We start from the raw sequence: 9,287 nt of genomic DNA on the forward strand, positions 1-9,287 counted from the left end.
ACTGGTCTCTTATTAATTTGTCCTCAAATGTTCCAACTTTCACAAAGAATCAAGCCTTCTTCCTTTCTCGTGGGCTTCTTTCTCGTTCCTTTCCTCTCTTGCTGTCTGTCTCGGGCATCTTTTTCTGGAGCACTCATTTCCCTGCATCTATGAATGAATTATTCTCTTGCTTGAGGTACAGCTCTCTCGTGGAATCATCATTCTCCTTCAGCTTGAGGGTTGCCTTATCTCCTAGAAGCATATGACCTGTGTGTTTCTCCTTCATTTTTTCAGTGGCCTATATTCTTCAGTGCTTTTCCAAGAAAAAGTATATGGCAGGTTCATATTTTATTTATTTTTTTTCTTTCTCATCTTTCTTTTTTTTTATTGTGAAAATACTGTACAGAGGAGTTACAATTACATGGGCAAGAAAATGAGTACATTTCTTTTTTTTCACAGCAGTATTTCTTTTTTTATTGTGAAAATACCTGTACAGAGGAGTTACAATTACATGGGCAAGATAATGAGTACATTTCTTATCAAGCATTGTAGCCTCCTCCTTTGTTTCCCCTTCCCATCCCTTCCCACCCAATCCTCTCCCCCCCCCCCGCATGAAAGTTGTAAAGTTCATTTTCGATGTAAAATTCGTTTTCGACATAACGATTTGTACATATAATTGTTGCAATGGGTCCACCTGTATCCCTATTTAAATGATTTGTTCACATTTTAATACCTTGCTTATTGTGTTAGTCTGGGTTCTTTGGAAAAACAGAATTAATAGTAAGCATAAATGTATAGAAAGAAATCTGCTTGCAAGATTTGTTCATGTGGTTATGAATGCTGTATGTTCACCAGGTGTACTGTGCTGACATGCTTAAGATCCCTGAGATGCTGATCTTGCAATTAAAGTTTGAGGAGTAGCAGGGCACTGGGGTGTATCATGCATGCAATCCTAGCTACTCAGGAGACTGAGACCTGAAGATCCTGGTTCAAAGCCAGCTTGAGCAGGAAACTCTCCAATTAACTATCACAACACCAGAAGTGGCTCTGTGGCTCAAGTGGTAGAGCACTAACCTTGAGTATAAGAGGCTCGGGTACAGCACCCAGGCCCTGAGTTCAAGCCCCACAACCGACAAATTAAAACAAAAACAAAAACAAAGAAAAAGTTTGAGGAATGGCTGTCTGAACTGGCAGTGAGTTTCTGGATCCCAATTTGTTTAGAGAATGTCAATCTGATTCCAAAAACTGCAATACCTGGATCAGGTCTTTTGTCTCTATGGCCTTGAATAGTGGCCCACAGTAGTAAAACATCACAGATTTATTGAAGAAAAAGATTAACAGAGCTCCTGCTAGACAAGTGGGTTCCCAAGGGTGGGCTCTGTTCCCAAGGGGTTCACTGTGTGGATGTTAATTAAATGTCAAGGGGGGAGAGCTGTTTGATTCTCAAGCTAACAGGGAAGCCTGCTCCAGTTCTTCATGTGTTGTTTATCCCCTCTGACCCAATGTTCATCCAGCATACTCCTCTGGAGTCCAATCAGCCCATTGTTCACATACAAGTCTTCCAGTACTATAGTAGTGATAGACCATGACATGATGTCCGGGGAAGGGAGGTACATTTGCAAGTGATCAAAGCCATGGTGAGGTGATGTCTAGGAGCATGGCAAAGGATGCAGAACCTGTATGTAAAGGGCCTTTTCCCCAATTGCCTTGTTGCACTCAAGTCTTTCTGTTCAGACTAAGAAATTAACTCATTGGATAAAGCCCACCCACTTGATGGAGAGTAGTCTTCTTTACTCAAAGCACATTGATTTAATTGTTGCTCTCATTTTAAACACTCACAGAAATACACAGATAATGTCAATGACATGTCTGGGATGCATGCTTCCACCATGTTAATCGTTAAACATATTGAATTGTTCCCCTCAGAATTTTGGAGAAACTGCCACATTGTCTTTTGCTTTCAAGTGTTCTTCTTGAGAAGTACAATATCATTTTCCTTCCTTCTCCTCTTTTTCCTCCCCCACCTTCTTATACTTCTTCTTCTCCCCCTTCTATTCCCTTACTCTCTCTCTCTCTCTCTCTCTCTCTCTCTCTCTCTCTCTCTCTCTCTCTCTCTCTCTCTCTCTCTCTCTCTCTCTCTCTCTAGCTCACTCGCTTGCTCTTTCGCTATCCTCCCCCTTTCCTTATCTGTCTTGCTCTTCTTGCTCTGCCAGGGTAATGCTGTGTATCTCAAGCCTAAAACCCACTGTTCCTGTGTACTTCTTCATCAATGCAATCATTATAAGCAAACACCTGTGTTCAGTAGGCCATGTTTTCTGAAGGTCAATGACTTTTTCAACATTCTTACTGTCTCTCTTAGGTCTGGAAAGCAGTAAGAGAAATCCTACATATCATTACTATGCCATGTACATTATACACAAACAAACTGACCAAAATATGGTATATACAGGGGAGGATACCAATAGTGTCACCCCTTTGGTGATGCAGAAGCCCTTGAAAACCTAACTTATCCTTTAGCAAAATCAATACTAGAAAACTGGAATGTGTTTTGTCAAATGGGAGAGGAGGTTAAGAGAAAGGGGCAAACAATAGAGTGAGGAAGGGTGAACAAACACACTCATGATATTAAAAGTACATATGTGAAAATGGAACCAAGCAATTTGAGGAGCTGTGTGAGGTTGGGAAAAATGGAGGAGAATGATGGATATGTTCATGGTATGTAACTTAGTCCATGGAAGAGGGAGTTATAGCATATGGCAGGGTTCTGGGACATCAAGACCCTTCATTTTGGATGGATCTCAGCTAGTTACTAGATGAACTGTGGCACAGAATCCAGCTTCTGAGGGGAAGGGTAGGCAATGCTTGTATCTGCCAACAAGCCCTGTCAGTGTTCTTTGCCATGTTAATTAAGAAGACTTTAGATTTTATATATATATATATATATATATATATATATATGGCACTGTATGGTTTTATCTCCATTTCTAGATAGTGAGAGTTGTCATGTAGTATCTGTGAACACAAAATGATGGCTTTCTGTGTCTGTGTGCTGCTATACTAGTATTTTATGAGTGTAGATGGACTTGTTTCTTCAACACAAGCATTCTTTTCTGAGACCCTATTGCTGGTGGCTGCTGGTACTGTCTGGTAACTTCGGTGACCTTGATGGAAAGGAAGATTTGGATATTTGACTCAGCTACCTGGGGATAAGCTGAAGAATTAGAAGACAGGTAAAATACAAAGAAATATAGACCTCACTTAGCCAATCACAAACAGGCCAGTATAATTAGTTTCATTTAAGGATGCAGCTCAGTCTAGCTCAGCTCCAAACTGTCATTCAAATAGATATAGGTCAGTCAGTACTGCTGTCCATGATGCAGGACCTCATGGCAACAAGGGTTCATTTTCAATTGTTCAGATATCATGGAAAATGCCAGAGCAGGGAGATGAGCCAGCACAACCATGGCAATTGGTCAGAGGACAGTTTTGGAGAATATCTAGTGGGAATTTAGGGTAAATCAAGCTGATCCAAAGGAGAGTATTAAAATGGCTAAATGACTACCCATCCTCTCTTAACTCTAAATTTTGAGCAACTAGGACTAATTTACCTCTCTCTTTAGTATCCCTTATTTTATGGTCATATCTTAAATCTTCATACTTTGGGAAGTGTTGCATTTAATAGAGGCAGACATTTTCTTTATTTCTCTGAAAGAAAGAAATGAGACTCCATTGGGACCAAACCCAGAAAATGTTCATGTGTTAGCATAGAAAGACTAACAAAAGCACTGTAATTTGAACCAATTTTCCTCTCATATCTTAGCCAAGAGATGGAAGACTATGTTCTGACATAGCACCATTGTGGTCGTTTTATTATTACAGGTTTGGCTCTGTCTGAAGGAGAGCATCTTTTATATACGTAAGAGCTTTTAAATCTATGGTAGTATAAAAGACATTTCTAATGGAAAACTAGGATGTATCTATATCCTGTAATGAACAGTGTCACCAACTATGTTTTAAGAATATCTTTCTAGGCTCCCCACCCATGGGTGCAGATGAGGTAGTTGAGGATGTTTCCACCATTTTTGAAAATTTGGAAGGTCTTGGGTTGCCGCCGTCCAGATGGCATCATTTTCCATGGATCTGAACCAATGATACTGGGTTCACCTACCTCTCCAAAGCCAGGAGTTAATGCCCAGTTCTTACCTGGATTTTTAATGGGGGATTTGCCTGCTACAGTGACTCCACAACCTCGAATAATTAGTGGACCTTCCTTTGGAGTTATGGAAATGAGATCACCTTTACATGCAGGTGGTTCACCACCATAATCAGTTGTACCCGCTCATAAATATAAAAGCAGAGCTCCACCTGTTAGAAGTATATATGATGGAATTTCCAGCCCAGGACTTGGATAAATACCTTTAAATTTAAAAAGACAGACAAACATTTCAGTAAAAGGCGAAAGATTTATACGATCTGAAGAGAAACCAGAGTATCAGACAAACATTTCAGTAACACAAAGTCCTCTTGTTGGAGTTACAAGTACTCCTGGAACAGGGCTGGAACAGCCCAGCAAATATTGTTCAGCCACGAAAGACACTATCTCCTGCTTGGTTGGATCCTTTTTATACACAAGGAGATTCTCTGACTTCAGAAGATCACCTCCATGACATTTGGGTGACTGTTTGGGTTTCCACAAGCATCTGCATCTTATATATTGCTACAATTTGCACAATGGAAATACCTTAAAACATGTGATGTCTAACAAAGGAAACTGGATGCATATTGCAGGCCTGGAAAGGATATTTGGAGAATCCATCATGATTGGTATAAAACCATGAATCGATAAAACTGTCATGGAAAACAGTGAGAGATGTTCTTTGTCATCACCGTCTCTGGCCTTTACACCACCAAGTAAGACCTTATGTACACCAACACAACCTGGAAGTATTCCTAGGATTTCTACCATGAGACCTCTTATTACAGCATACAGAGTTTCTACTAGTGATTATCAGGTTATTTCTGACAGATAAACGCCAAAAAACGATGAAAGTCTTGCATGGAAAGTAAGGGAGCACACGTTTGGCTGGTAGATAATAAGAACTAAGAACTCCACTACAAAGGAAGAGGTCCCTGCACTAAAACCAGAGTTAGCAAAGAGCTGCCAGTTATTTTTGGTTAGTTGTATAAGCATACATGGCAATGGTTGGTAGCTATCTCAGATGCTTCTTTCTAAAGATTATTTTCTTTAAGATTACATCCAACTGTAGCTTGTGCTGTAAAAGATGCTTGAGATACATTTTGAAGAAAACTTAAAAATCACTCTAGATAGGATTCTGTATTTCATGTGATAGTGCATGCACAGGAAACCCAGCACTCATTATTGTAAACTACTACTAAAGTTTCTTGATAATAAACTTTGTTAATTATGTACTGAAAAATATCTTTCTAAAGAGAAAGTTTCCATGAAGGTATCAATATAAAATGATTTAAGTATCAAATAATAAATTGTATATTTTCACTAGGATATATATAAGTATATTCTCAGTAATACAGATGAATAATCACTAATCTATACTAGAAGGCATCAAAAGATTATAAAACTAGTAACAGTGAAAAGTTGAACCACATCTTTTTTTAAAGAACTGGATACTAGATAAAATATTCTAAAGTATTTGTTCTGTACTGTCAGGTTTTAAAAATGTTTTTCTTTTTGGCAGTACCAGGATTTGAACTCAGGGCCCTGTTCTTGTAATAAAAGCCCCCTATCAATTGAACCATTCTCCAAGTCTTCTTTGCCTTCGTTCTTTTTGTACATGAAGTTGGCTTCAGACTGTGCCTCCCAGGTAAGTTGGATTACAGACACAAATCATAATATCTTGCTCTAGTTACTAATTGAGGTGGGATCATGTTAACTTTTTACCCTAGGCTATCCTCAAGTTTTGATCCTCCCAAGTAACTGAAAATACTGGTATGAAGCAACATGGCCTGGCTCTGAAAGTATTGTTAAAAATACAATTTACCATCTATGGGGAGGAATCCAAACATCTGAAGTACTATTTGTCAAAACAAACTCCAAGAAGTGGAAACATGATCTTTTTGTTTTTATTTGTTTTATTTTGTTTTCTCTTTTTGGAGGGGTAGACAAAGAGGGACACAGGAATGAAGGTAGAAAGGGTGAGCAAATGCAGTCTTGGTGTTCAATATACACTATGTAAAAAGTGAACTATGTAACTTGTGGATAAGGATGGGAAGGGGACAATGGGGGAGTGAAGGAAGGGGTAAAATTGTCCAAGAAGCAGTGCACTCACAACCTGACATAGAATTGTAATCCCTGTGTACAACTTCTTAAAGATAACAATAAAAATCCCTTTTATACTAAAAATAAAACATTAAGCCGGGCACTGGTGGCTCATGCCTTGTAATCCTAGCTACTTAGGAGGTTGAGATCTGAAGATCATGGTTCAAAGCCAGCCCGGGCAGGAAAGTCTGTGAGACTCTTATCTCCAATAAACCACCAGAGAATCAGAAGTGTTGCTGTGGTTTAAGCAGTAGAGCACTAGCCTTGAGCTGAAGATCTGAGCGACAGTACCCAGGCCCAGAGTTCAAGCCCCATGACCAAACAAACAAACAAATAAATAAAACATTAAAAATTTTAAAATAATAATATGAGGTTTAACAAAATTTAACCAAAACATATCCATTAGCATTTGAAAGTTTCATTCTATTTCTTTTCTTTTTTTTTTTTTCTGTGGGTTGTGGGGCTTGAACTCTGGATCTGGGCACTGTCCCTCAGCTCTTCAGCTCAAGGCTAGTGCTCTACCACTTGAGCCACAGCATCACTTCCAGTGTTCTGGTGGTTTATTGGAGATAAGAGTCTCACGGTCTTTCCTGCCCAGGCTGGATTTGAACCTCGATCCTCAGATCTCAGCCTTCTGAGTAGCTAAGATTACAGGCATGAGCCACCTGCACCTGGCTGAAAGTTTCAGTTTTGAAGCTGATTTTCTTATCTGCCCACTACGTCAGCCTGGTCATTAAGACCAAATCCCACATAGAATATGTGTTTTTTGTGGGCTTTTTTGTTTGTTTTGGAGCTTCATGCATGCTAGACAACTGCTCTACCACAGAGCTATCCTCTCAGCCTTTGCTGTGTTCTTTAAGGTGTCAAGGAAGTAATACAGGTTCTGACCAATCTGGGCTGGATTAAAGAGACTTGAAAAGTTTTGATCGTTAGTCAAACATTGTCAGTAAATATCCTAATTTACATGTGTGAATTAAACGTTTTCAGACAAATGTAAATATTTATAGAATAAAAATGGAATAGAGTACTTTTGGCTTTTGGGCTCATAGGCCCAAAACAGAGACTCAATGACAGAATATATACCACTACTTTCTTCTCTATATAAAATATTTACAGGGCAAAACTTTGCTTTTGAGTATATTAAGAAAGCTAATTGTTCCAAAACAATTTTTAAATAACCTACGAAGGTCAATAGATAACCAGTCTTACTATTTATGTAAGGGTTTTTTACACTCTTTTCTTCCATCGCCGACATCATGGAGGTCACAAATTAAGTCTCTTGCTCATTGATTGCTGCCATCATGACTATTAATTGCATGTCACAACTGTAGTTTTAAACACAGAAACTGATGTAGAGTATAGGTCCCGTAAGTATAGGTTCCATACAAGACATTACAGATCCAAGGCAATTACATTCTTAAATTTAGCTAATGAACATGCTATTTTACTGATTATTCCTTTTTAAGATATGGAGAAAGGAATGGAAAGTATGCTTATGTAATATTCCTTTACTTATTTTTAGTGGCACATGGCTTTGAACTCAGGCCTCACACTTGCTAGTCTGGACAGATACTGCTCATGCACATCACCAGTCCTGTTTTTCACTGGTTAATTTTAGGATAGTGTCTTATTTGCCTGGATACACTCCTGAGCAATCATTCACCTGTTTTTAGGCTTCATCATTGTTAGGATTAGGGGGTGCATGTCCAGATTCCCTCACAGAAATGGAATTGCATGGACTTTCCCTTCTGTTCTCAGCCTTCCAAATAGCAAGGATTACAGGTAGAGCCCTTGGTACCTGACTATAGTACTTACACTTTAAGCATACACACATGAAATACACTGAGATCAAATACATCAAAATATTGTAGAGGATTATTCTAGAGAGATGTAATTGCTATGCTCTTTTTTTTGTAATGTTCGGGCTTGTAATTCTCCTTAAGAAAACCTTATTTTTCTTAAGGAAAAGTCTCCCTAGTTAAGCCATAAAAGAAGAGGGCAACAAGACACTGTCGATATCATGGTTATCTAGAAGACAGAATCAAATGTAGAAGTTCTTTTCCTAAGGTTTGGATGTGGTTGGGAACATGGTCTTCAGGGCAGTGGTATTGTGGTGATGGGAACTGTAAGGAGTCTGGTGAGAAATAGCACTACTGGCCCTTCCTCTCAGTCTTGTCTCATTTCTCTCCAAGTGATCTCTCTTCTGTATACTCTGCTGCCATCCACCTTGAGGTGTTGCAGCCAAGGGGAGGCCACTCTAGAGCCACTGCTAGGCTCTACAGACTGTGAGTCCTTCAAAACCAAGAGCTCAATGAATCTCTTCATTGTAAGGACCCAGCCTCATGTATTTCATTACTGCAATACAAAAATGAACCTATGCCCCATCTTATTTAATTTTATCTTGCCCTAATCTTTACATTCATTAAGTAAATGTTCAAAAGTGTTTGCTGACCATCTTCTATACTCCAGCCCATGTGCTAGGGCCCAAGTTCTCAATGGTGAGCCAGAAATGGATGCCTATTCTTCTGGTGATAGCTGGTGTTGATGGTGTTTGGATTAGAGGACAGAAATAAATCAGTTTAAGATAGGTAAGGGTAGAATGACAGCTACCCCATCGAAGGCTACAGTGAGGCTAGGAGGAAATGGTAGTCTTTTTTTAATACATTTTTTATTGTAAAAATACTGTGGAGAAGGGGTACAGTTTCATGAACAAAGTCATGAGTACATTTCCTTTCTAGCATTGTTACCTCCTTCATTGTTTTTCCCCTACCCTCCCTTTCCTCCCACCTCCACAACTACACTCCCCTCCACCCCTTCCTCCGGGCCTAAATTGTAAAATTCATTTTTCAACATAGTGTCTTGTACATATCATTGTTACAGTGGGTCAACCTGTATCCCTATTTAAGCATTTTGTTTTTTCCCTTTCCCTCCCCAAACTAGAGAAGTGCATATACAAGATTCAGGACACCGACATCAAATACAGTGAAAACAGGGCTTACAAAGAAAAAAA

At 39.1% G+C, this 9,287-nt stretch overlaps 1 pseudogene; it reads left to right on the plus strand.

Moving 5' to 3' along the window:
- Window positions 1–4,127: 4,127 nt before the first annotated feature.
- Window positions 4,128–5,069, plus strand: LOC138806284 (nucleoporin NUP35-like; annotated as a pseudogene).
- The last annotated feature ends 4,218 nt before the right edge of the window (window positions 5,070–9,287 follow it).

Source organism: Dipodomys merriami, unplaced genomic scaffold (genome assembly GCF_024711535.1).
Source record: "Dipodomys merriami isolate MVZ:Mamm:240054 unplaced genomic scaffold, mDipMer1.0.p SCAF_4, whole genome shotgun sequence".
NCBI lineage: Eukaryota > Metazoa > Chordata > Mammalia > Rodentia > Heteromyidae > Dipodomys > Dipodomys merriami.